Source organism: Ictidomys tridecemlineatus, chromosome 7 (assembly GCF_052094955.1).
Source record: "Ictidomys tridecemlineatus isolate mIctTri1 chromosome 7, mIctTri1.hap1, whole genome shotgun sequence".
In the NCBI taxonomy this organism is placed as follows: domain Eukaryota; kingdom Metazoa; phylum Chordata; class Mammalia; order Rodentia; family Sciuridae; genus Ictidomys; species Ictidomys tridecemlineatus.
This window is the reverse complement of record NC_135483.1, coordinates 167,745,573-167,770,612: the sequence shown is the minus strand read 5'-3', so window position 1 is coordinate 167,770,612 and position 25,040 is coordinate 167,745,573. Positions and strand designations below refer to the sequence as shown.

General features: G+C 38.3%; 1 long non-coding RNA gene across 1 annotated transcript; it reads right to left on the bottom strand.

Moving 5' to 3' along the window:
* Window positions 1–308: 308 nt before the first annotated feature.
* Window positions 309–25,040, bottom strand: LOC144365337 (uncharacterized). Its single transcript, XR_013423646.1, has 3 exons — window positions 24,980–25,040; window positions 4,301–4,445; window positions 309–808 (listed from the first exon to the last, which is right to left on the bottom strand). It is a non-coding gene; the product is annotated as an uncharacterized LOC144365337 (long non-coding RNA).

Sequence of the window (25,040 nt, the reverse complement as noted above, 5' to 3'; positions counted from 1 at the left end):
ATGAAAGAGTAGTTAAGGGATGAAGCAATAATTTTTAAAATAAGAAGTGTCTTTTACAAGCTAATATTTATATAGGCCAAGAACTGAGAAATAAGAATTAGCTTCATGTGCTGAAGCCCCAAGTATTTACAAAAAAAAAAATCCATTTTTGTTTTTGTTTGTTTAATTTTGTTTTGTTTTTTAACGGGGCTGGGGGGATACAGCCAGCAGCTCACTGCGGGGGTTCTTTTTTCCTGCCAAGGAGGGTGTAAGCCACCTGAAAACTTAAAGTCTCAAATAATTAGTGAAGAACAAAACACAAATAGAAATATATTTACAAAAAGCAGAGCCCCTGATAGATCTAGTCCACACGATTGCTAGAACTAGAAAGAGAAAAGATGGCTCTGGTGGTTTATTTAAGGGGGTACATCAAAGGCAGGGATAAGGTTTCAAGGCAGAGTCTTGCTTCCTGATGTCTTGCAGTCAGCAACTTGATTGGCATCCTGGCAGGTATCACCCATCTCAGGTGCTGCATAGGACACAGCAGAGCAGGACAGAAATTCACACTGTCAATTGACCAGAGAAATTGTCCACTGGTCATTCCCAGACACCAGATGTTTCTATCCACTAGGCTTTGATGCATGGTGACCCACACGCAACCCATGGATGGCTCATGACAGTTTTTGTTGTTGCTTTTTTTGTTTTGTTTTGTTTTTCCATCTAACAGTGTAATTGGGAATCAGGTGGTCTCCATCTCTGCCTCTTGATTCACTTCTCTCGAGACTCTGGCTCCAGTCCCAGCTCTCTCCACTTGGAAACAAAGATAATCCTGGAAGCAACAGGTGCACATGATATTTACAGTTCATGATCTCAACATGAGAAAGATTTGCAAAATTCCTACCCTTTTCTGGACAAGGACACTGGGTGGCCTTGCTTGAGTTGTGTGCCCACCTCCAGACCTATCAGCATCACCTGGAAAAAGATTATTCTCAGTAGTCAACTTGCTCATGCTTTTGACATGGGGGAGGTAAGGCCTTTGATTGGCAGCCCCACTAGTGGATGCCACTCTCCACAACAGGAAAGTCCTCTAGCATAATTCTAGAATCCAAAGAAGCCCTAAGGAGTCCAAATTCAGAGACAGCATAACTCAGACAAAATATATTTATTAATTGGGCTTGACTTCAAAGCATGTAACCAGGAAATGGCTTTGTTTTATATTTCTCCTGTTCTTATTCTTCAGAACTTTTCTATCTGACCTTCTTTTCCTAACTCCAACCAACATTTTGATCAAACTGCATAACTTCTCCATGCTTTTCACTTTTATGACAATCTTATTTGAAAGTATTATACAGGTTAAATAGTCTTTAATATCTAAACTCCATTTCTTCCTCTTCTTTGGATCTACCTCTTATGCTATAGGTCAAGCCTACTGGGTCCCACTAGCATGCAATGGGGAATTGACGTACAGTCCTCATCCCGGCCACACCCAATCACTCTGTTATTTCTTGTTCCTCCCCGTTCAAGGAATAGAAAGGAAAGAAGAAGTAAAGAAGTCAAAAGATCTTCATTATTTAGCCATTGGTATCCTCTGTGGGAAAGGCCTTCAAATAGCAGCTGACTTCTCTCTTGTAGGGAACTTACATATATTCTTTAGAAAAACACTTGGCCCCGCTGGGAATCTCCAACACTTTTCTGTTCCTTCAGGGAAACTGTATACTTTCATATCAACCTCTAATAATTCTCCCATCCTTTGTTCAGAAGACAGTCCCCTACACAGTATTCTTGAGCTGGGTCTTTCAAGATGGTTACACCTCCTGTAATATCCTCTCTAGAACTAGAAAACCACAGGCAATAAATACCCTGCTCACCATGGAGCTGCACCTCATTGAACTATATCCTCCTCTACTCTCTCTCTCTAAGGGTCAGCTCCAGCCATCCCCATGTCTAGGCAAAAAGCAGGTGCAATATACTCTGTGCTCACAAAATTCAAACAAAGATCATATTCACCCAAGACCACATTCACCCAAGACCACACAAAAAACAAACATGTCCATGGATGTTCCTGGCAGCATTCTTCATAATAGTCCTGTGTTAGCTTCCCAATAACACAAAAAATTACCTGAGATAATTGACTTATAAAAGAAAAGATATATTTAGCTCGTTGTTTTGGAGCTTTCAATCCATGATCCAGTAACCCCATTGCTTTGGGACTCTGATGATGGCATCCGATGGCAATGACAGGAAGTGCATGGTGAAACAAAAAACCTCTTACATCAAGAGCCAGGAAGCAGCAAAAAGAAAAGAGAAATAGACTGGGGTCCCACAATCCCCTTCAAGGACACACCCCATTGACCGAAGGATCTCTGACTGGGCACCTTCACCTCCTGAAGATTTCACCGTTTTCCAATAGTGCCACATTTTAAAATGTGGCCCTATTTAGGAATACTTATCCAAACCATAGCAAGTTTCATACAATGAAAAATTACGCAATCATAAAAAGGAGTGGTGTACTAATAGACGCTGTAGCATGGATGAACCTTGATAACATTTTAATGGAAAGAAGTCAGATATAAAAGGCCACCCCCAGAGTATATGACTCCATTCAAGTGAAATGTTGAGAACAAGCAAATCCCAGAGACAGAAAGCAGATTGGTGTTTTCCAGTGACTGAAAAAAGGAGAGATGGGGAATGACTAGCAATGAACATAGAGTTTCTTTGAGGGGTGATAAAAATGTTTAAAATTAGTTGCACAACTCCATGAGTATACACAAAATCACTGAATGCTTTAAAAGAATGAATTTGACAATATGTGGATTATATCTTATAAACCTATTATTTAAAACAAAAATTCCTCCAAGAAACACAAATCAAAACTACACTAAGATTTCATCTCACTCCAGTCAGAATGGCAATTATCAAGAATACAAGGAACAATAAATGTTGATGAGGATGTGGGGAAAAGGTACACTCATACATTGCTAGTGGGACACAATTTGATGCAAACACTCTGGAAAACAGTATGGAGATTCCTCAGAAATCTTAGAATGGAACCACCACTTGACTCATTTATCCCACTCCTCAGTTTACCCAAAGGACATAAAATCAGCGCACAACAGTGATTTAGCTGCATCCATGTTAATAGCAGCTCAATTGGCAAGAGCCAAGCTATGCAACCAACCTAGGTACCCTACAACAGATAAATGGATAAAGAAAATGTGGGACCTATACACAATTGAATATTACTCATCCTTAAGGAATAATTAAATTATGGAATTTGCCAGTAAATGGATGGAGCTGGAGAATATCATGCTAAACTAAATAAGCCAATCCTAAAAAACCAAAGGCTAAATATTTTCTCTGATATGCAGATGCTAATACACAACAAGGGGTGGGAGCTAGGGAAGAATAGAGGTATTTTGGGTTAGGCAGAAGGGAGTGAAGATGGAGAGAGGGTATGGGTGTAAAAAGGATAGTAGAGTGAATTGGACATTAATACCCTATGTGCATATATGACTATACAACCAGTATTATCCTACATCATGTACAAACAGAAGAACCGAGAAGTTATAGTCCATTTATGTATACTGTGTTAGAATGCATTCTATTGTCATGTATAACTAATTAGAATAGATAGATAGATAGATAGATAGATAGATAGATAGATAGATAGATAGATAGATAGATAGATAATTCCTCCAAGAACTGTAATTTAACTGTTACTAACTCTTATTGTGGGAAAGAAAGAAAGGACTGCAAGTCATAGGAACAGTTCTGGATGCCTCTTAGCAAGTCCTGATATTGGGTCTAGTTCCATAGAATGTGAAGAAGTTCGTCCTCAACTGGGCTCTGCTTTGAAGCCACAATCTGAGGACACAGGGAATTCCCATCTAGCAATTTTACATTGAGTTCTACTCTCAGCTTCTATGTGTATCCAAGATGCTTATGGTATCCTCACCAACCTCCATATGGAATATGCATGGTCAAAATGTTCAGTAGAGGTAGAAATCCTTTTCCACACACTACAGAAAACTACTAAAAACTACCCTGCTTTCCACTCTCAGAAATTAAGAAAGTATATCACTAACTATCACCATTCAAGGTACTATATGAAGCCCTGTAGCTTAACCTCACACAGAGAGGTCATTGCTTATTTTGCTTATCTTGTAGCAACATGCAATTATTTCCACTGTTGATGACTATAAAATTGTCATTATAGTTTCAGGAAGATATGCTTTATTCACTCACAAGTTTATTGAGGGCCCACCATTACTGAGACCTCTGATGACGAGGGTGAATAGCTCCTTGTCCATTCAGAGCTTACCTCCATTTTGTCATCAATGAAGTGGTGTTCCAATGACTTTGCCATGCCCCAGTTGGTGATCAAAGAAAACATTGGGGAATAGAAGTATGGCTCTAAGATTGAGAACTTTGCTAGCATGTGCAAGGCTCTGGGTTCAATCCCAGTACTGCAAAAGAAAAGAAAAGATGGTAAGTTAGCAGACACCAATGATGTAATATATATAATCAGCAGAAGCAACTAAGCTATTAAACATATAATAACACACAGGTTATTATATGTATACACACGCACACACACACACCACACACCATGAATGCTAGAATTCAAATTCTTGCCAGAGTATATATTGAAAAACATATATTCTTGCTGTCAAACTTGTTTCTGACTCACTGTTATTGCCATTACATTGTAACTAACACAGTAAGAGGAAAAAAATGTTCCCTCTTCTCAAAATATTATAGAAAATCTTAAGATTAATAATAAATCCATTGTTTTTTCAAAAGGCATTTCACAGTTTTGCATTTACAGAAGTAGTTATACATTATGGGTGAATTCTAATGGTTACCACATTACTATTCACCAACATCTGGAGAAGGTGTGCCATTCATATCCAGTTTGTTTCTCTCTTAAAATGTGATCCTCATTGGGGCTGGGGATGTGGCTCAAGCGTTAGCGCGCTCGCCTGGCATGCGTGCGGCCCAGGTTCGATCCTCAGCACCACATACAAACAACATCCGCAGAAAACTAAACAATAAATATTAAAAATTCTCTCTCTCTCTCTCCCCCTCTCTCTCTCTTTAAAAAAAAATGTGATCCTCAGCACCACATAAAAATAGATAGATAGATAGATAGATAGATAGATAGATAGATAAAGGTATTATGTCCATCTACTACTAAAAACTTTTTTTAAAAGAAGAGAAAATCCCCAGGTAGCAAACTTTAATTCCTATAATTTAATTCCTATGATTCCTCCAAATTTTCATTGAACTTGACCAAAAGCTGTTCCAAGTGGGACATGCCACCTCACTCAACCTAGAATGAATATCCATTACTTCAAGCAAATAATCTCCTCCTATATGTCCAGTTCCCTGGTTATCCCAGCCCAGCAACACCCCTTACTTTAGAATTGCTGGGCCTTAGCTATTGGCCCAAAGAAGTCCTTGGATGTGAGTGTGTGTGTGTGTGTATGTGTGTGTGTGTGTGCATGTGTGTGTGTGTGTCCCTCCTATGCCCTTCCAATGCATTTTTTTCTTGCTCTTCCTAAAATTTCCTCTATGCCATTTTTTCCTCATTTGTAGCACAGAAAGAATTACAGTTCTGCCTACCTCAGAGGGCTGTCACAAACGCTGAGATGACATGTGGATGTGCATTAAACCCTTGCAAATGTCACATGCCATTTAAAGTGAAAATTATTTCAATCAAGAAAATAAATGCATACCATAAAAATGGATAACAAAATAATTTACAAATGAGAAATACTCTGCAGATGACTTCCAGCACTTATAATTAAGCTCTCAATTAAATCTAAGTACCAAATAGAACTGGAGGGAAAATAAGATCATCTTGCGTGCATGGGACTAAAAGAAATCAGCATGTGCCTAATGAAAATTAGGCAGCTACATGGGGCCTAAAGAAAATTAGGTTGTGTTGCTAAAAGCAGGGGATTTTACTATGCCCTTTATTTCCCTTCCACTACTGACTTACTTTCACGACACCCTCATCAGTAATGGAGCTTTACGTTATTAATTGTAATGAAGACGATTGGATTTTATTATTCAGGAAGAAAGTGGCCATGCTCAATAGAAATAAGTTCAAGGAAAGATAAATTCATTGGTCTGATATTGAAACTATATTCAAGTTTTGGAAAATTCTGAGAAGCAAAAATGGGAACAGGAGAAGCATAAAGGGAAGCCATGGCTTCCTGAAATATTTAACCTACGTGCAAACACCAAGAATGAAAGATATGTAGAAAAAAAACAAAGTTAAAAAAGAATAGACCCACAATATTATGACTTCCTTAGAGTAATTTAACAGCAGAGGGGAAACACATATGACTGGTGTTGGGGAAGACTGGTTATTCAGGGAAATAAATTAGAAAGGGATTTTTTGTAACTTGTGTATTAAGAAGAAAAAATTGGGCTGGGGCTCAGTGGTAGAGAGCTTGCCTAGCACATGTGAGGCCCTGGATTCGATCCTCAGCACCACATAAAAATAAATAAATAAATTAAATAAAGGTATTGTGTCCATCAACAACTAAAAACTTTTTAAAAAAGAAGAAGAGAAAATCCCCATGTAGCAAACTTTATATACAGCAACTCCTCCTAACCACACTAAGCATAATTATTTATTACAGTTAACTTCTAATACACACACTCCAAACTTCTTTGAATCAAAAGCTAAACGAGTCAACTAAACTAGGTCATTTCATGAATAACACAGAGAATGTCTGCCTCAGCCCTTCTCCCTGGCCTTCTTCCTTCTGTCAGTAGGTAAGATTGAGTAAGTGATGGCAGAACAGGCCACAGTGAGATGATAAGACGGAGACTAGACACCTACCCTGGGGGCCAGGCAGACACTTGGGGAAAAGGCAATTACAAGAGTCCAGACAGGTGGGCAGGGCAATAGTGTCAGGAAAATTAAAATAAAAGGCAGGTGGTTGATTGAACAGGTGGAAGAAGAACAGCAATGGGAGTCTTAGAGCAGGCAATACACAGAAATTCAGACAGCGAGGGCTGGTGATTGATAGCGGGAACCCTGTTTGGAGAATAGATTTCAAGGGCAGATCAGCAAGATCAAGATAGACCCTCTACTCCAGGAGAACTGAGGGCTTGATCAGAAATGGAGGTAGAGACTAAGGATGAAGGAAAAAGGGCAAAGTCCCAGTTTTCACTATGAATATACAAGGTAGTAGTTTGGTCCAAGAAAAAGGCCAAAGACCCATTACTGGAAATAAGATACAAAATCAAGACAGGCAGGCCTGCATTAAGGCTGCATGATGTGGAACAACCAGACTCTGGCTCTGAACCAACTTCTTTTCCTTTTTGTATTTTCCTGAATTAAAAGAGTCTGCAAACCTGGGACAGAACTGAGGGAAAACAAAGTTTGATCTTGCTAATCGGACTCTATGTCTTATAATACTCTGTATATCTCTACTGTTATATCTATTTATCTAACACATACATATATAGAATTTACTATGTTTCAGGCATTCTCCTGCATATGTCTAAATATTAACTCCTTTAACAAGCCTATGAGGTCAGTATGGCGATAACCACCCTTTTGGCAAATAATTAAACTAGGCACAGAGAAGTTAAGTAACTTGTCCAACGTCACAGGACCGGTAAATGATGGAGCAAGAATTTAAACCCAAGTTTCAGTTTTAAAGTCCATATTTCTAACTGCCCCACACCACATTACTTCATCATGATCTGTTTCTCTTTCCTTCTAGAATCTAAGATATGGTTCCTGCTCTCCAGGACTTCAGTACCTTTGTATCCCCAGTGCCTAAGGCAATGCCTGGATCATAGTGAGCCTTAATAAATGCCCTGAGGATGAATGAATGAATGAACAAATGAATGAATATGTGGCTGGCATATGAAAGGCACAAACAGCAAAGACTGCAAGGCCCTTGACAGAAGAAAACATGATCTACAAGATTGTGGGGCAGAAGGCGGCCAGGATCCAAGAGGGAGTGACTAGTGGAACGGCAGGGGGGAGGTCCAAGGGATATGGCTCATACCAGGAGCTGTGGATCAGCAGTTTAAAAAAGTAGCTGAGGTCAGAGGAGCTTGGACACAGGAAATGGTTGTACAATGATCTGCTACTTGTAAACGCCCCACCTCCCACTTGCTCTGTGATATTTTATGTTCCCCCCACACCTACGAGAATGTATGGATTTGGGCAACCACAATTTACATGCGGAAATGACTGTTCCTATAGATCACTGTCAGTCATCTTACGCAACTGGCACACAACCACCTCTGGATAAGAGTCAACTTGATAAGCACAGCTTGCATTCCAACTATGGAAAGGAGAAAGTGATAGTAAATGTAAAACCAACCTGCCTAATCACATAAAGCCAGAGGTCATTTCTGAGGAAAGTCGTCGTCATAAATGTTTGAGCATTTAATGGCCCCTTTTTTTCCATCGTACACAAATATGGACACACCTAAGTGTTAAGGTGACAGAAGACACATCCACACATTTCTCATTCTCTTATAAATCCTTCCCCATCAAAAGCCTCAAATCAGACAAGTCAGTTGGTAGCAGTGATAATTTCAAGATAAGGAGAAAATAAAAATAAAAATAGCTAAGGTTTATTGAGCCCTTCTTGATACTAGGTGTTATTCTAAGTGCCTCATATATATTAACTTATTGAAATCTCAAAACAACCCCCTTTTATATCCCTTGTACCTCTCCTGTGCAGTTCCACTAGTCAAAGAAAGAGAGAATTTAGGCAATTGGTCCAAGATCACTTACAAATGGTGAGTAGAAAGGTTCACACTCTAGCCAGTTTGTCTTTTGAACCTGTGCTTAGAACCATGACTCTATGGACCATACACTCTGAATACAGAAAATATTGGAATGACTGGAATGTAGAACTTACTCCCAACAGCAATGCCCAGCTCATTTTCATTCATGGTTTGGAGCCTCTGAACTATATACATGCTCATGACATAATCACCCAGAATGTTTATCCTGTTGGTTTAATAGGTGTAAAGAAGGTAAGAATCTCAAAAAGCTTCCTACAGAAGCACAGGAGAGTCTCAGGAAAGAGCCCTCCCTAATCAGTAGGGGCCAAAACAGATCCAAGACATATTGTCCCCAAGATACAACAATGAGATCTGTTGCATGCTAATGGTTGGCCCCAACTACTATTTTTTTTAAGCCTCTGCCACAATTCCTGCTGCTCCTTAACACACTTTCTTCAGGCCAAACATATTCTAATTAGAGAGTGCCTCCACAGGACTAGGATGCCTTTGGCATCAAATTTCCGCGTTGGCAAGAAACCAGAATAAGAAAGTGCTCCTCAGCCTATGAGGACCAAGCCCATCCAAAGCAAACAGTTCCCATAACTGTTTACAGCAGAACAAGCTTCTTCCTTTAAACAGGGCGAGTGTGGAAAATCACCCTGCCAGACTTTGCGTGTTATTTTAGCACTTCTGAAATTCAGGGAGGAGGCCATCCCCACCAATAGATCCAGCCCTCTTCAAATGAGAAAAGCACAAGTTGGGAAGCACATTGAATACCCAATCAAAGGCTCTAAGGGGTCCTTGTTGCTCTAAAGGCACAGGTTTTATCATAATTACTTAAGAAGTGACTATGTTTAATACCTCCACCTAGAAAATACCTCGTGCTCCAGCTTGGAAATTCTCCTCACTTTTCTGTGACACTACCAAAAGGAACTTCATAATCTATCTGTTCCTCTGTATGTGTTGGCAAGACCAGAGAAGGACCTTGGTGAGTCGACTTCCTGTCATTGACTTTTACTGCTAGATCATTCCAGTTTTCTAATTAGAAATAGATTATTACTGTAATGCTTTGAAACAACTAATATTGCAGACAAAATTTATCTTTTTTAATATCTGTGAGTATTCACAGAACCAAGTCTGAAATTTGGTGAGACAAAATAAGGCACCTGCATGATACACAATACCAGAGAAGGTAAGGGATATGGTGTATTGAGAGGTATAAGAGATATGGTGTAGGCAATAGACATGAGTGATTTGATTCTAAAGCTACATGGATCTGAACTGTGCTCTTTTTTCTAGTTTCCCAAGTGTCAGGCCTCCTTGGTACAAGCTCAACCAAGCCTTTACTGTTTTAAAATCTCAAGTGACCAAACCAAATAAAATAACAGACTATATTAAAAGTAGTGGAAATATTAAAACAACGTTCAATTCTTGTTTATATGGAACCTGTTCTAGAAATAGGAACTACTCTATTCAATACACAAAGAGAAAAATTGTCCACTTCAGTTATCCACATATCACCTTATTAAAAGGGGTGGGGTGCAGGAAGGGGTAGAGCAGCAATCTTTGAGTTTACTTATGTTTAAAATAAAGTTGGCATTCAGATGACCTGCAGGGGTTGATTTATGATTACCCAAGATCTTGACAAGGAAAGGTCCAAGAAAAAGGAAAGATCACGGGAACTCCTGACCTCACCCTTCAATACATACAGTGAAGAATGAGGAGGCCCTATGGCAGCATCTGCTTCTCTTTGCCCCAAAGTGAAAGGCTGAGAGTGGACGTCAGCTCTGCTGTCAGACTGGCTAATGTGCTGGCGTGCGCAAGTGGCAGCTGCACGTGCCTTCAGAAAACTCTCTTCTCTCTACAGATCAGCTTTTGTATTCCTAATCCTATAAACCAGGCTGCTGTGCACAAAATCACAACCCCTGCTCTGTCAGTCTGGAAAATAAACAGCACCAACTCCAGAACCCAGACCTATCGATTTGTTTATCATCCCCCAAAACCCTAAAAACACAAATATGTACACCTTTGTATATAGCTTTTAAATGTGAATTGCTTCAAATGGGAAAAAAAATGTATTTTACTCTTTTACTCAAAAGTCATAACTTCCATTATTTTTTAAAGGAGGGGAGATAAATTGTAAAGAGTCTTGGATATTTTTTAAAGAGAATTTTAGTTTTAAACAGAGAGGAACAATGAAGCGACAATTTTTACAATTACAAACAGAATTTAGAAGTATATGCCATGCATATTTAATATTCTAATGACTATGACTAGCATATTTTTATTTTGTTCTGTTAAAACATTGATAGTTACTGGGCAACATGGCATTTGCCCATAATCCCAGTTATTCAAGAGCCTGAGGCAAGAAGATTAAAAATTCAAGGCCAGCCTGGGCAACCTAGGGAGACTCTGTCTCAAAACAAAAAAATTAAAATGCAGATGTAGCTCAGTAGTGGAACACTTATATGTTCAAGGCCCTAGGTTTAATCCCTAGTACTATGAAAGAAAAAATTCAATAGCTATCTCCACTCACCGTGATTTTATATTCTCATTTGCAGAACATCATCATAATCATTTATCGATCGCGTGCTTATTATAAGTCTCCAACACTGAGATTCTTTTAGACAATGTTGAACAAGAATTTCAATCATTTGGTAATTTAATGGGTATCCTCAGCTCTCTCTCTCTTAAGCTCTATTAAACGCATCTGCCACATCAAACCAGACCCACAAATTTCAGTTTGAGTCAGTTGTATTTGTTTTCTGTTTATTTATAAACCCTGCCTCCTTCCAGAAAGGATTTGAGACTGCTGTTGCAGTCCTCACACCAGTCCTGAGTCCAACAGTTGGTAGAAACCAGTATTTCTGGTTCCTTACTGCCTGTGGAACCTTACAAGTGCTGATTCATGCCAATCAGAGACCTGTGCAGACTGGCTCAGATAACCCCCAGTAGAACCGGCCATTCTAGCTTGCTTCATCAGCCAAGAGTGGAGCCGGCCAAAGTCTTGAACTCTGTAGAGGCTATGTCTTTCTTATCAGTAGAACAGGCAATCACTTCCACCACTACCCTTAATTCTTCCAGACAGAAAATGTTCCCAACATCTCAAAGACATCATGTCCTAGGCCCTAACTATCAGCTGTCAACACAGTCAACATTATCACACTTCTGCCAGCTCCCAGGACACACATCCATGTTCTTTTGACAGTGTACTCTCTTCTCATCCAGACAGCTTCCAAGTCTAGTCTTCCCTGTCTTACAATCTGCACATCAGGAGCTTGATTTCCCAGGAAATCTCTGCTAACTGGCTGGACAAGTGGTCAGTGGTTTGATAGCCCAAAGATGCAATGTTCTTTCAGAGTTATGAACTTGTCACCCCTTCATCTAACTCTAGACAGTTCTCATACAAGAGCTTCTAGAGAAAGGAAAAATCTTATTCCACAAAAACTGGGATTGATGACCAAGGGGCAATTTTCTCTCTTGAACAAGAACTAAACCTTCACACTAGTTGAAACATGACCCTCTAGTCCCGGAATATTTTGATTTTTTGAAATTGTACTATTACTTACTAAAATAATATGACAGGAGAAGAAATCTAGATTTGTTCCTAAAATGTTCTTATGGTTTTGAATTAGAAGATGCTCTTGACTTTGTCTCAATGCTATTGTGAAGTATTATGGGTACAGAACAACCAGAGCATGTCTGAAGCACAGGAGTGGCTTGACATTTGGCTCCACCTGAGAGCTCTCTGATTCCCTTTTGCACTGGCCTGTCTTCCCACAGTTCACCACAGTTCCTGATGAAAGCTGGCAGTGCTAACCTGTCCCTCATTTGTTCCGGAATTTCATTGTCCATCTCCCTATCCTTCAGCACTTTTCCAGATCTGACAGCACACTCTTCTCCAACAGCAGAATGGTTTTAAAGATTTCAGGGAAAACTTTACCTCTCCAAATATTATTTATCCCCTACTGCTGTCAGAAGATCCTTCACCAAAGCAACTGTACGCACCAGAACAACAAAAATCTGACACATTAACAATATCAATAAATGTTAAATGAATTGATAAAAGAATTATGAATGAGAGCTGGGGCTGTAGCTCTGTGGCAGAGTGCTTGCCTAGGATGTGTAAGGAAGGCATTGGGTTCGATCCTTAGCGCCACATAAAAATGAAGGTATTCTGTCCATCTAAAACTACAAAACAATTTTTAAAACAAAGGAATGTATGAATAAATGATTCTCCTTCTCTTAATTCCTCTCTTTTAACTCTAATCCCCTGAGTAACACTTCTGTAACTGTAAATACCTACAACTATGAATATACTAAGTAAGGGTTTTTATACATGTATTGTCAAATTGAAAAGAGGAGGGCCCTTCCACTATAAGATAAATTCAAATTATATCCCTCTAATCCCTTGCAGTGTTGATTCCACATTTAGAATTAATTTCAATACATAATAATAATTATCTCATTTTATCTCAATGGTATTTCCATTGTTCATTCTTTCACACAGGCCATGAATGCTCTCACAGATGTCACGAATTTCTAGTGACCTAATCTTTAAGAGCACACAAGCTTTTAACAAAGGATGACATAAAAAAGAAAGCAAGAAAAGGAAATAAAATGATTTTTTTAAAGAACAACAAGGATGGCATGGAAATGCTATCTATCTACATATCTTTCATTTAACCAGAAATGAAAAAAAAATAGCCAAAGAAAAAAGATAGCACTTGCAACACAATGGTGCTAGAAAGTGCCAGCAAACAAAATCATGAGTTTTCTCTGCCTCTTTATATTCATCTAAAAGATCTCTGTTTTTCCATACCATTTGGGGTCCAGTGGGAACATGTATGCAAAAGGGTTTTGAGAGTTAGAAAACAAGATAGAAAGGAAAGATGTTGTCATTGCAATCTTCTTGTCTCCATACATATCAACTGTTGCTCCTACTAAAGAAGGCAAAGGGGAGGTTTTTCATATTGCCTTATAACCACAGCACCATTGCTTCATCTTCAGCCATCCCAGACATCACTAAAGAAAAAAGCCTGGCGTCCCAAGAGAAGCACACACATCAGGAGGAGCAATCTGCCCTCCAAGACAGAGAAAAACCAGTGACTGAAGTGGCTTCACACACTAAGCCCTCTGAAGTGGAAACATCTCTGCTATTACCCATGATCCAATCCAGGCATCACCCAGTTCTGGAGCCAGTGATATGTAGCTGCTATTTGTGGCATTGACAAGTGTGAATAGCAAGTGTGAAGACCAGCCACTCCACCAACTCAGCGAGGGGATGACGTTAGCACAGCGAGAGAGGCTTAGCCTCACCCAACCGCACTCCTCTACTTCTTGTGTTATTCCCCTGACATTAAAGGACAGGGTAGTTGACCCAACAGGAAAACACGATGATCTTTATGTCTTTTGTTCTGAATACACCATCAAATTTTAAATAATTGATCTGGCTTTTACAATTCTACTGAAGTCACTCCCTTACCAATCACCTTCTAGTCCCTAAACCGCATTCTCTTGTCTTTGCCCTCTTTGAGTACTCAGTTGCCATCCTCATTGTCACTTGATTTCTTCCTGAAATCCTCTCCTAAATTCCATCACACTGTGCTCTCCAGTGTCTCCCACTACTTAAGCCATTCCTCCAGGATCTTAATATCACTTCCTCTTCTTTCTCCCCTCCTCTAAATGTGTTGTCCCTAAAAGTTCACATGTAGTTTTTCTTGGTAATCTCACCCTGTCCACAACTTCTACTACATCCACATTCCTGGTTTCAAGATTTTTCTAACCAGGTTTCTACCTACCTCTAGGATATCAAAACCATTAGGTTTTGTTCGTTTCTAACCTCAACACGTGCATAGGCAAACCTGGACTTTCTTGTGGCTTCCATATTTCCATGATCGGGTCCACTATCTTTCCAGAACCCAGATTCTTGAAGATCCACACCTGATTCCTCCACCTAACTTTCCTTGGACACTCTGTTTCAAGTCACCATAGTGTATTGTTTATAAGCTCACAAATGGCTTTGTAATTGAGATAATTGTGCATTTGGCTTATGTTTCTGACTAGGCCTAAGCTCCTTGAGAAAAAGACTGTGTTTTACTCAACTCATTCCAACTTGTAGATCTAGTGCAAATCTTGAGTTGAAAAGATAAAAGTGAGCTAGACTCAGTGGTGCATGCTTGTAATCCCAGCAACTCAGAAGGCTGATGCAAGAGGATCACAAGTTTGAGGCCAGCCTCCACAATTTAGCAAGGCCCTAAGCAATTTAGCGAGTTCCTGTCTCAAAAATATAAAATAAAAAAGGCTGGGGATGTGGCTCAATGGTAAAGCACCCCTGGGTTAAATCCCTGGTACAAAAAAAAAAAAAAAGAAAGAAAAAGTAAGAATGAGCATTGAGCATTCTTGGATGCATTTTTTATCTTCCACTGTCTTTTGTCATCTACAGTCAACAACATTAAACTATAATTACACTTAATCTCAATACTCTGAAGAAAACCACCAAAGAAACATTCTAAATAATACCGTAACATGCAGAGTTCATGCTGTATGGAATTTATTATGTGTGTGGCCCACATTTTCAATCATTGGAACCGCAAGGGAAAAAAATCTATATTTGGAAGGGACCCTGACATGTGTGGGGAACCAAATTCATGTCTCTTATTAAAGCTATTCCCTTGGTTTGCTTCCTCAGTAGTGGAATCCCTTCTCCCTATAATTTCCTCGTCCTGTTATTACTCCCACACTCAGTTATGAGAGCACTATACTGTTAAGAGCTACATTCAAAACATTGCAACTTTAATTCAGTGAAAGCACACACCCCTGAGAGTGACTCAGCATTGCAAGGTGCCCACACTCCTGCTTTTGCTGATTGCTTCATCAACTCTGGGTTTGGTGTTGCTTGGAGTTCACTAAGCACAGAGGACGATTTTTAGGTTTAAGGTTTGTTTGTTTAATTTTGTTTGATAACAGAATCAGCACCATACCGGAAGGTAACATGGTCAGGCTTTCTGATTTCTTGACCTGTATTAAAATGCCAGGTGCATGGCTTTAAATCCACCAATAGGAAGAAAGCAGATGTTGGGTTTACTGTGGCCTGGGGCACTGAAAAGAAGCTTGTACTAACCTGCACTCTACCTTAGACAGGTTTAAGAAAAGTTGAACAAATCACTCCACTGGTCTCTTCTTACTGGAAGGGCTATAAACAGGTAAATGAGGCATTTGCAAGAGCACTTCATCCAACTCCACAGTTTTGTTTTTTTGATGCCCCTCTAGTGGACAGTATAATCATACATACGGACCAATACCACTCATCTGTGAAAACTAACTTAGTAAGTCAATCAGGAATGCTACAAGAACAGAATTAAAGATGCATTTACAAATAAATGTTGGTTCATGTTTAATAGCTGACAACATTTCAAGCTAATGCTTGAAATTAGTTAAAACAGATCTCTCCCTGAAACAGTGCTATCAGATTGTTTTTAATGAAGCCAAGTTCAGCTGGTATCATTCATCGGTTTACTCCTCCCACTCCCTACAATTTGAGTCTCACCCACTGCTCCTCCTTATTTCCAGCTTCTCCACACTCCCACATTCCAAACAACTGAACAACTCACTCTTTCACCTTGTGGAGTTTTGCTTCTACATATTTGATGTGGTGTTTGATATGCTGATTCCCTGATTTCACTCTCAAATCTCAGTTCAAATGCCAAACTCCTAGACTCTCCTTCTGATCAGTCACTCGCTTTTTTCATACCTGTCAAATAATTTTCATGGCTTTCTATTTTGCATTTTTGTTGTTGCTGATGTTATTTCTGCCTATCTTGATTTCCTCTAATAACCACCCTTCAAGCCAAAGAAAATTCTTTGTTTGTATGCTTCAAGAATGCGTCAAATTTTTGCATATAGAAGTCTATTAACATATCTTAGAATAAAAGTACAAATATTTCTCAAGTTATGAGAAAGTCGTTGGTGGCTTGGCTATAACTTGCAGATCAGCTAAGGTATGGGTTAAAAGTCATTAATAGAATTAGCATGTCCTCTAGTGACCTTATTTTCTCAAAATGAGCTGCTCCGTGTACATGATGCATGTGTTCTTAAGTTGCCATGAAAAGAATAGAGTAAAAAACAATCAGTAGGTAGCAATTTCATTCTTTCTTTCTAGGGCAATGCCAGCAATCCTGAGGCAGCCAGCTCATAGTCGCTAATGTCTTTCCAAGTCTCTTCACAGGATCAACTCCGCTGACATCAAATCCAGTCGTCATCATCATCTATCATTCATTCAATTGTCACAGAATGCTTAGCATCACCAAGTAAAAATGTACCTTAATTTTTGAGAGTATAGTTCCCAAGTTCTTGGAATTTCCTTTTGAGTCAGGCCACATTAGCATGAATTGTCATTAATAAATTATGAGGCTGAATTTTCACAAATTAATCAGAAGTTAAATTTTTAAAGCCGTCACCTTGGAAGGCAATGTAATTCTGATGTCGGCATCCACCTAAAATTATTTTAGAATGATTTTCTTGATTTGTCTTTAAAGTCAACTTAGGTGCCGTATTTATCATAATCTTTCATCAAGTTTTATAACTATTAGATTTTTTTAACCCCAAGTGGAATAATCCATTTGATTACCAGGCCTGCCTCTAAATGCCTACTAGCAGTTTTTTTTTTTAATTACATTCATCTTCAAAAGATGAACATTTTCTACAACTGAGGATATTTCAAAGAACGTATCAGAGGCCCTGAAGGATATTCTAAAAATACTCTAAACAATAACAGCATTATTAGGGTAAATGTATAATCTTATTAAGAAGAGGAAAAAAAACTGAGAGTGTTTGTATTTAGGTGTTTGTGCTTAGGCTTACTGTACAGTCATATTTAACATATTTTGAAAGCAAATAGAAAGGATAATGTTGCAAATAGAAAAACCATTTAGGGACTTTTTTACATATATGTATTTTGCTCTTTTTACCAGGTGTGATTGACAAATAAAGATGTACAGTTTTGATGCACATATACATTGTGAAATTATTACCATAATCAGATTAATTAACATATTCAGCACTTCATATAGGTACCTTTTTTGAAATGTGTATCGTGAGAATACTTAAGATTTACTCTCTTAGCAAATTTCATTATTATTAACCATTATTATCACTATTAGGTGTCTGGAATTTATCCACCCTACAATTGAAAATTTGGTCCAAGGGCACTTAATCACCTTTTACAGAAAATATTCAATTAATAAGAACACCTCCTTCTTTTTTTTTTTTTTTTAAGAACACCTCCTTCTGATGAAGATTTACTTCTACAGGAGCCAAAACATGAGGTCTGAGAGTTCTACTGGATGCAGCAAAATATACCTCTCAGCATAGTCCACAAATCTCAGTTGCTGCTGATAATACAGCTCAATCTGATCTTAGTACCATAGAATTGCACCCTGTTTTTCTAAATAATACCAAAGAGTTTCATGAATTAGAGCCTCCAACATGGATGTTTTGCATCTCTGCACATACTCTGCCAATGTGGTACATAGGCACTGGAACCTTAGCTCCATTTGAATAAGGGGACAGTAAGACAGCACAGTCTAATACCATTTGCCACATTATCCTGTGACACAGGGTGGGGGGAATGATCAAGGCCAAACTCTTTGTCTCTCTTTCTGACAAGTTTTTTTACTTTATCTATTCCTCTCAAATAATTTTCATCCCTTTCTACTTTGTATTTTTATTGTTGTTGATGTTATTTCTGCCTAATGTAGAGAAGAAGACCTAGTTTCCTGTGTCAAGGAAATGTATATTTGCAGGCATTCTGTGAAATGCATATACCCTTTGACTTTTCAACTGCTTGGCTTATTTAATGGTATAAAAGAATCTAAGCTGTGAATGTGCCAAAAAAAAAAAGTCCTGTTAGAAAAATATTGCAATTGCAAATGTGCAGAATTATCACAAATCTCATCTTTCCACAAAAAAATGCTCTAAGAAAAAGGCAATGAATTATCTGATGAAGAGTTCTAAATATAAATAGTTGTAATTATAATACCTCCATTTACTGAGAACCTATTATGTATAATGTAGTACATTAAGTAGTGACTTAAGCAATTATATAATCCAAATTTCAGTTTCTTCATTTTAAAATAGGTATGATAGGGGCTGGGATTGTGGCTCACCGGTAGAGCACTCACCTAGCGTGGGCGGGACCCAGGTTCGATCCTCAGCACCACATAAAAATTAAAAGGCATTGTGTTGTGTCCATCTACACCTAAAAAAAAAAAAATAGATATGATAATATCTCACAGGTGTGTTTTGTAATGTAGTATCTACATTACTTATTTTATAATGTAGTACCTACATTATACATAATAAGTAATAAGTATAAGTATACATAATAAGTAATAAGTAATAAATAATAAGTATCTATTAATTGTCCCCACCTGACAGGTAGAGCGAAGGAACCTCAGAGGCACTCAGCTAGTAAATGGGCAAGGTCTGTGTTATGTAGCAACTGCCAAAATGAAGGGCTTCCCTAGAGCCCAATTTCTGTAAACCCATTTTATTTCATGAGAATAATTCGGGTAGAAATAAAGGATAAAAGGAGGGAGGAAAGAAGAGAGGGAGATTGCTACACAATGTGCATTGTAGATACTCTATTCATGGTTGCAATTATTCCATCTGCAAATCTATAACACATCTAAATGCAACTAGTTCTCAGCTTTTGCTGCTCCCAAGAGAGTACAGTACCATTTGCCAAAGTGAGGAAGTGATTGTGGCCGATATGAAACGTTGCTAACTCCATACATTACAATCCCTGCCTTCCTGAAGTATATATTCTGTAAAAGTATGTTTGTTTTCTCACTAACATATCCCCAGCACTAGGCACATTGCCCATCACAAATTGGGTCCAGTAAACATATGCTACTGAAAACATATAGACTAGACTGTTTTGAGGGGAATAGATGTGAATTTAGAAAAGAAGCTGCCTGAAATAATCAAGCCACAGAAACTGTCTCTACTCAAAAGAACCTCTCAGGGACATTCTATCACTTGAAGGTCCAATTGTGTTTATGTATTTCTCTCTAAAGAGGTAAGCAATTATTCACACCTTGGTGTCAATGCTTTTATTAGGTAGACATCTTTGTGATGGGGACAGGGAGTAAAAGGGAGGGAGGGAACTACAAATTGCAACTAAGAAAGAAAGACTGAGTTCTTTATGATAACCTCTTTCCTCTTGTTCCTCCCTACTTCTTCCCTATTCTACTCTCAACTTTTTAATGGTTAATGTCTTCTTGAGCAAGACAGTCCTTCATTAAATAAAAGCATATAAAAAAGTGTCCTCAATGTTACAATTAAAAGATGCCTCTGATTCTGCAACATTTACACTCAGAAAAATGAGAAATTATATCCCATCTATGTGTGATAAATCAAAGTGCATAAATGCATTCTACTGTCATGTATAACTAATTAAAACAAATAAAAAAATTTTTAAAAGATGCCTCAGTTTGTACTTCTGCTACTTCTATCCACAAATGCATTTTCTTTTTCTTTTCTTTTTTTTTTTTTAAACTGGGGATTAAACCCAGAGGTGCTCCACAACTAAGCCACATTCCCAGCGCTTTTTATTTTTTATTTTGAGAGAGGATCTCACTAAATTGCTTAGGTCCTCACTAAATTGCTGAGGCTGGCTTTGAACTTACAATCCTCCTGCCTCAGCCTCCCAAACTGATGGAATTACAAGCGTGTGCCACCATGCCTGGCTTACAAAGGCATATTCTTAGCATAAGGTTTCTGGTATATCACCATTTGTTACTTAGTATTTTTAACTTTTGCTTTAAATTGTATTTAGCATCTAGTCTAAAGCTGTGATTCTCACAAATTATTTTTTCCAAGCACATATGATATAGATAATTACAGATAAATACAAAAAACAGTGCAAAAGGATTTGCATTCTTTTAGATAGGAATTTGTTTGCTCTGAGGCTTCAGTGATGTTAAGGAAAAGTGATGATCGTGGCTTCAGAAGTCTTCAAGTTCTGGCCCAGTTATTTATATGTGTTTGATCTTGGGTGTGTCAAAGTCTCCTTATAATAATACATACCTCACAGAGTTCTTGGGAAAATATAAAGTGATAACATACGAGAAAGTGAACTAGAGAGCTCTGTACAAATATTGTTGTTTGAAGAAATGGAATTTCAAGAGTTAGACAAACCTGGTTTCCAATCCTGACTTCACCACCCTTGAGCCATGTGACTTAAGCAATTATACAATCCAAATTTCAGTTTTTTCATTTTAAAATAGATACGATAATATCTCACGGGTGTGTTTTGGCAATAAAATAAGAAAATCATCTGTAAGTTTTGCCTGGAACATAGTAGGTACTCAGTAAATGTTAATGCCCTTTCCCTTCTCTGTTTCAGTTTTAAATGCCTCTATTATAAAGCAGAACAACTTCCACAATTCTCTGTTGCCCAATAACATCCAGGATGAAGCATGACAATGAATAAAACTACAAAGCAGCAAGTCAATGATAAGACATAAATCACAGTGTTTTCCCATCCAGCAATCAACTCTCCCCATACTGGAACCATCAATGTCAAATTGTATCAAATGCCAGATAAACAGTCAAGGAAACAGCATGAAACAACCGTGGCAAGGTAAATCTGAGACCAGGACAAAAGACAGGTAGGTAGCTTGCTGATTATCAAAGAAAAGGAAATGGGTAGATAGCAATCCAATCCCCACCACCTGATTGCTAACAACCTAGGGGTGGGGGATCCCATTTTCCAACACAAGCAAACACCCCCTGAGGCTCTCTTCATGTCCTTTTGGTCACTTTTGGCCCCATAGGCAGGATGGAAGAAGGCGGCATGAAAAGAAAGGAAATCTAAAATCTTCAAAGGGGCAAGACACCTCCAATCCCCCAAGCACCGGCTTTGGACTCCCTCCTTTAGGAAGGAGTCTCTCTTTTTCTCTCTCTCCCCATCACTTTCTCTTTCTGTTCCATCCTTTAAATAAAACTTTTTGCTCTTGCCTCCGTGTTTCTCAGGTGTTCAGTCTTCAACACCACAGGAACAGGGACCCGAGCCTGATTTTCAAGAACAGGTATCAAATCAACCTGGAAAGCTACCATAAAAATATGAGACATAACTCTAGAAATATCCTTATGGGCACTCAAAAATGTAATTGAAAATTGCTTAAGCAAGCAAAGTATGATCAAGTAGGTTCTTAAAATTTCACCAGATAAATGGTTTTGGCTCCCTAAGACCTTGTGGGATCACATTGCACAAGCTATTGGGCGATTTATTGGGGATTGCTTCTTACCACAAACAATCCAAAAATGCATAATATTGCATACTCTGCCACTAAACTCTACTGTATGTTGTTTCCTAATTAAGGATGCAGACAGGCTGTGCAGTAATGATGATTGATGTCTGCTGCACGTCTTAGTGAGGAGCAAGGTGAGAATGAGCATTAACTCCAGCCCACAGGAGAAATGTGGTAATTTCTATTGCTCACTACACTGCAAATCATGTCTTCCTGGAATTACAGAAGAGGCACTTAAGAATAGAGAATTATCTTACATAAAATTGTAGTTCTACTCATCCTGAGGAACAATCCTAAGAGTCACCACTTTTGATTATTTTCAGTATATAAATTAATGACCATGTAATTTTTATAATTTCATTTCAGTTGGGGCATCACAATACCAATAATAATAATAATAATAATAATTCATTTTTGACATTCTGACATGGACTGCTTTCAACTCTTGTATTTCATACGTGCCCTTGTGTCTTGAGATCCATAAGTCTTCTAGTCTATATTTCTACTTGCCAGTTTGAAACCAGCTATATTAATGGCAATGGAAATAACTGTCTTTGAAATAATGAGAAACCATTAATGAGTAATAAACAAGTTAGACAGCTAAACTCTGGCTTTTGGCCCCTCCCATCATCCTGTGGCTTGATTTCTCAGTAACTCACTTCTTTCCTTTAAAACAAAACACAACAATTATTACTAATTAAATGACAAGCACATGCAACTGTACCAGCCACCATGTAGGTTTTACAGCATAGGAAAGTTTTGCTTGCAAAGACTAGGTCTACTACCTATCAAAGAACACAAAAAGGGATCTTTGCTCTGAAGGAGATATACATTCTACCCAAAGTTAACCTTGTGCGGGTTCTTTGCCTATGCTCTCTGATTTATCTACCTCAGAAATAAAATAGTAGAGTTAAAATGCTTGTCATTTGGAGACTGGTTTAAAAAATTACAGAATACCCAAACAATGAAATACTATTCAACCACAGGAAAGAAAATAGAAGTAGATGAAAACTATGAGCTCATTTATGTAGAGAGAAAGAAAAAAATATGATCATATATGCGTGTTTATATTCAGTGAAAATCTCTAGAAAGATCTTTGTAGATTGTCTTCACTCTCTTGCATGATTTGCCTTTTTCATTTATTAGTTTTTTAATGAAAAAAGCATGGAATGCGTGGGTCTACAGTTCTCTAAACTGGGCAAATTGCTTTTACCCTATGGCTCTTTTTACTCAAGAGCAATACAACTCTATTCCATACAACCTATTTCAACACAACTCTATTCCAAAACAAATCGGGACATGTTTGTTTTCCCCCCAAGGAGCACATTGATGAAGGGACACTGGCAAGAGGCCCAACTGTGATATGAAGTACCAAAAAAAAAAAAAAAGGTGTCTAGCTCACATTTTGACTAATGATTTCCCAAAATGATAAAGAACATGGCACCTGGACTTTATAAGATGTTCAGTGATTTTTTTATTGTGGGGAGAAAGAAAGAAAGGATAAACTGTTACTCTGCACTGAAGGGGTCCCTGAGTGAATCAGAATCCGCTCCTGGTAAACTGCATGCTACCTATAAAGGGCAATTTTGACCCACTCTGGAAAGAAAGGAGGGAGTAAATTGGGACCTAGAGCTTAGTACAGCAGAAGATATTGAGACATTTGGGATTAGTTCGTGCTTGAAGCAAAAAATGACTGTCACAAGAGAGCAACATTGCAGACATGATTTTTAAAAAATTAAAGAGCTGAGTACAAGCCAGGCCAGGTAGTTCCTGATCCTGTTGTGTTACTCACCTGAGACAACAGCTCAAGATATAGGCATGGAGCTGCACAAGAATTAGAAAACTGCTTTGGGACATGGCCTTCAAGCTCTCTCCCTATGTAGAGATAGAAATGTCAGGGACAAGACTCATTGTTACACTGGCCAGTGTACTTCACTCTGCCTGCTTTTCCTTAGTAGAAACGGGGAGAGGAACAATGCCTTCATTCTACCAGCCTGTAAGGGCAGGATGGGGAGGGGGTGTGGTTTGCTCAAAGTCACACAGCCAGTTATCAGTAGAGTGAGTGGTAATTAGGGTTTTGAAGTCCTTAGGACCCTGGCTAGCTCTTTCTATCATATCAGTGGCCTCCTGTTCTAAGGTCTCCTAATGTTTCCAAAAATGAAAGAATTGCTTATTTCCAAGGTGCTAAGAGAAGACAATAGTTCTATGTTGCATTTCATCCGGTTTCCTACATTTTGTCCTGTCCTTCCTGGAATATCTTTCTTCAAAGAAGCAAATCTCAAATGATTGGAATTATAGGGTAGCACAGCTTTCTATCACCAGTGCTTCTTTGTCTTTCTTTGCCTGCATATACTGAGGTTATGTAGCCTACTGTGGTATTAACAATTTGAATTTAATTGAGTTGGAGGGCTGATGGCATGAGTTTCCATAAGCAGCTCCAGACTTCAAGGTTGTACAAATTATGTAGGATTTTGTAACTAGTGGGGTTCCCAACTAGTGCCAACTCTCTCCTTCTGAGTCAGTTCCATTATTTGGTAAGTAAATAAAAGAAGTATTTTCATTCCCAAAAATATCATTTTAAATTCAAATGCTTAGAAAAATGTTTCAAAAAACATCAGCAGAAAAGAAACAGGCTTTTGATTAGCATTTTCACATAGAGCAAGAAGAAAGATATTTTTTTCGAATGCAGAACTAAGAGTCCTTTTATTTGCACACGGAGAAAAATGAACAAATATTGACATTATTCTTTATTATAATTAGAATTATAGACACAAGAAGTGGTTGGCTCTGGATAAGTCAGACAAAAGCAAACTTAAAGCATTTCTGTTTCCATCTGTTCAATAAGGAATGATGTCTCAGAGTAGAGTATTATGAATACAAAATCTCCTTCATTCTGAATTAGCAAAAATTACCTAAGATTCTTCTCCAGTGAAAAGATGATCCCAAAGGTCCTCTCCAGCTCACAGGACCTTC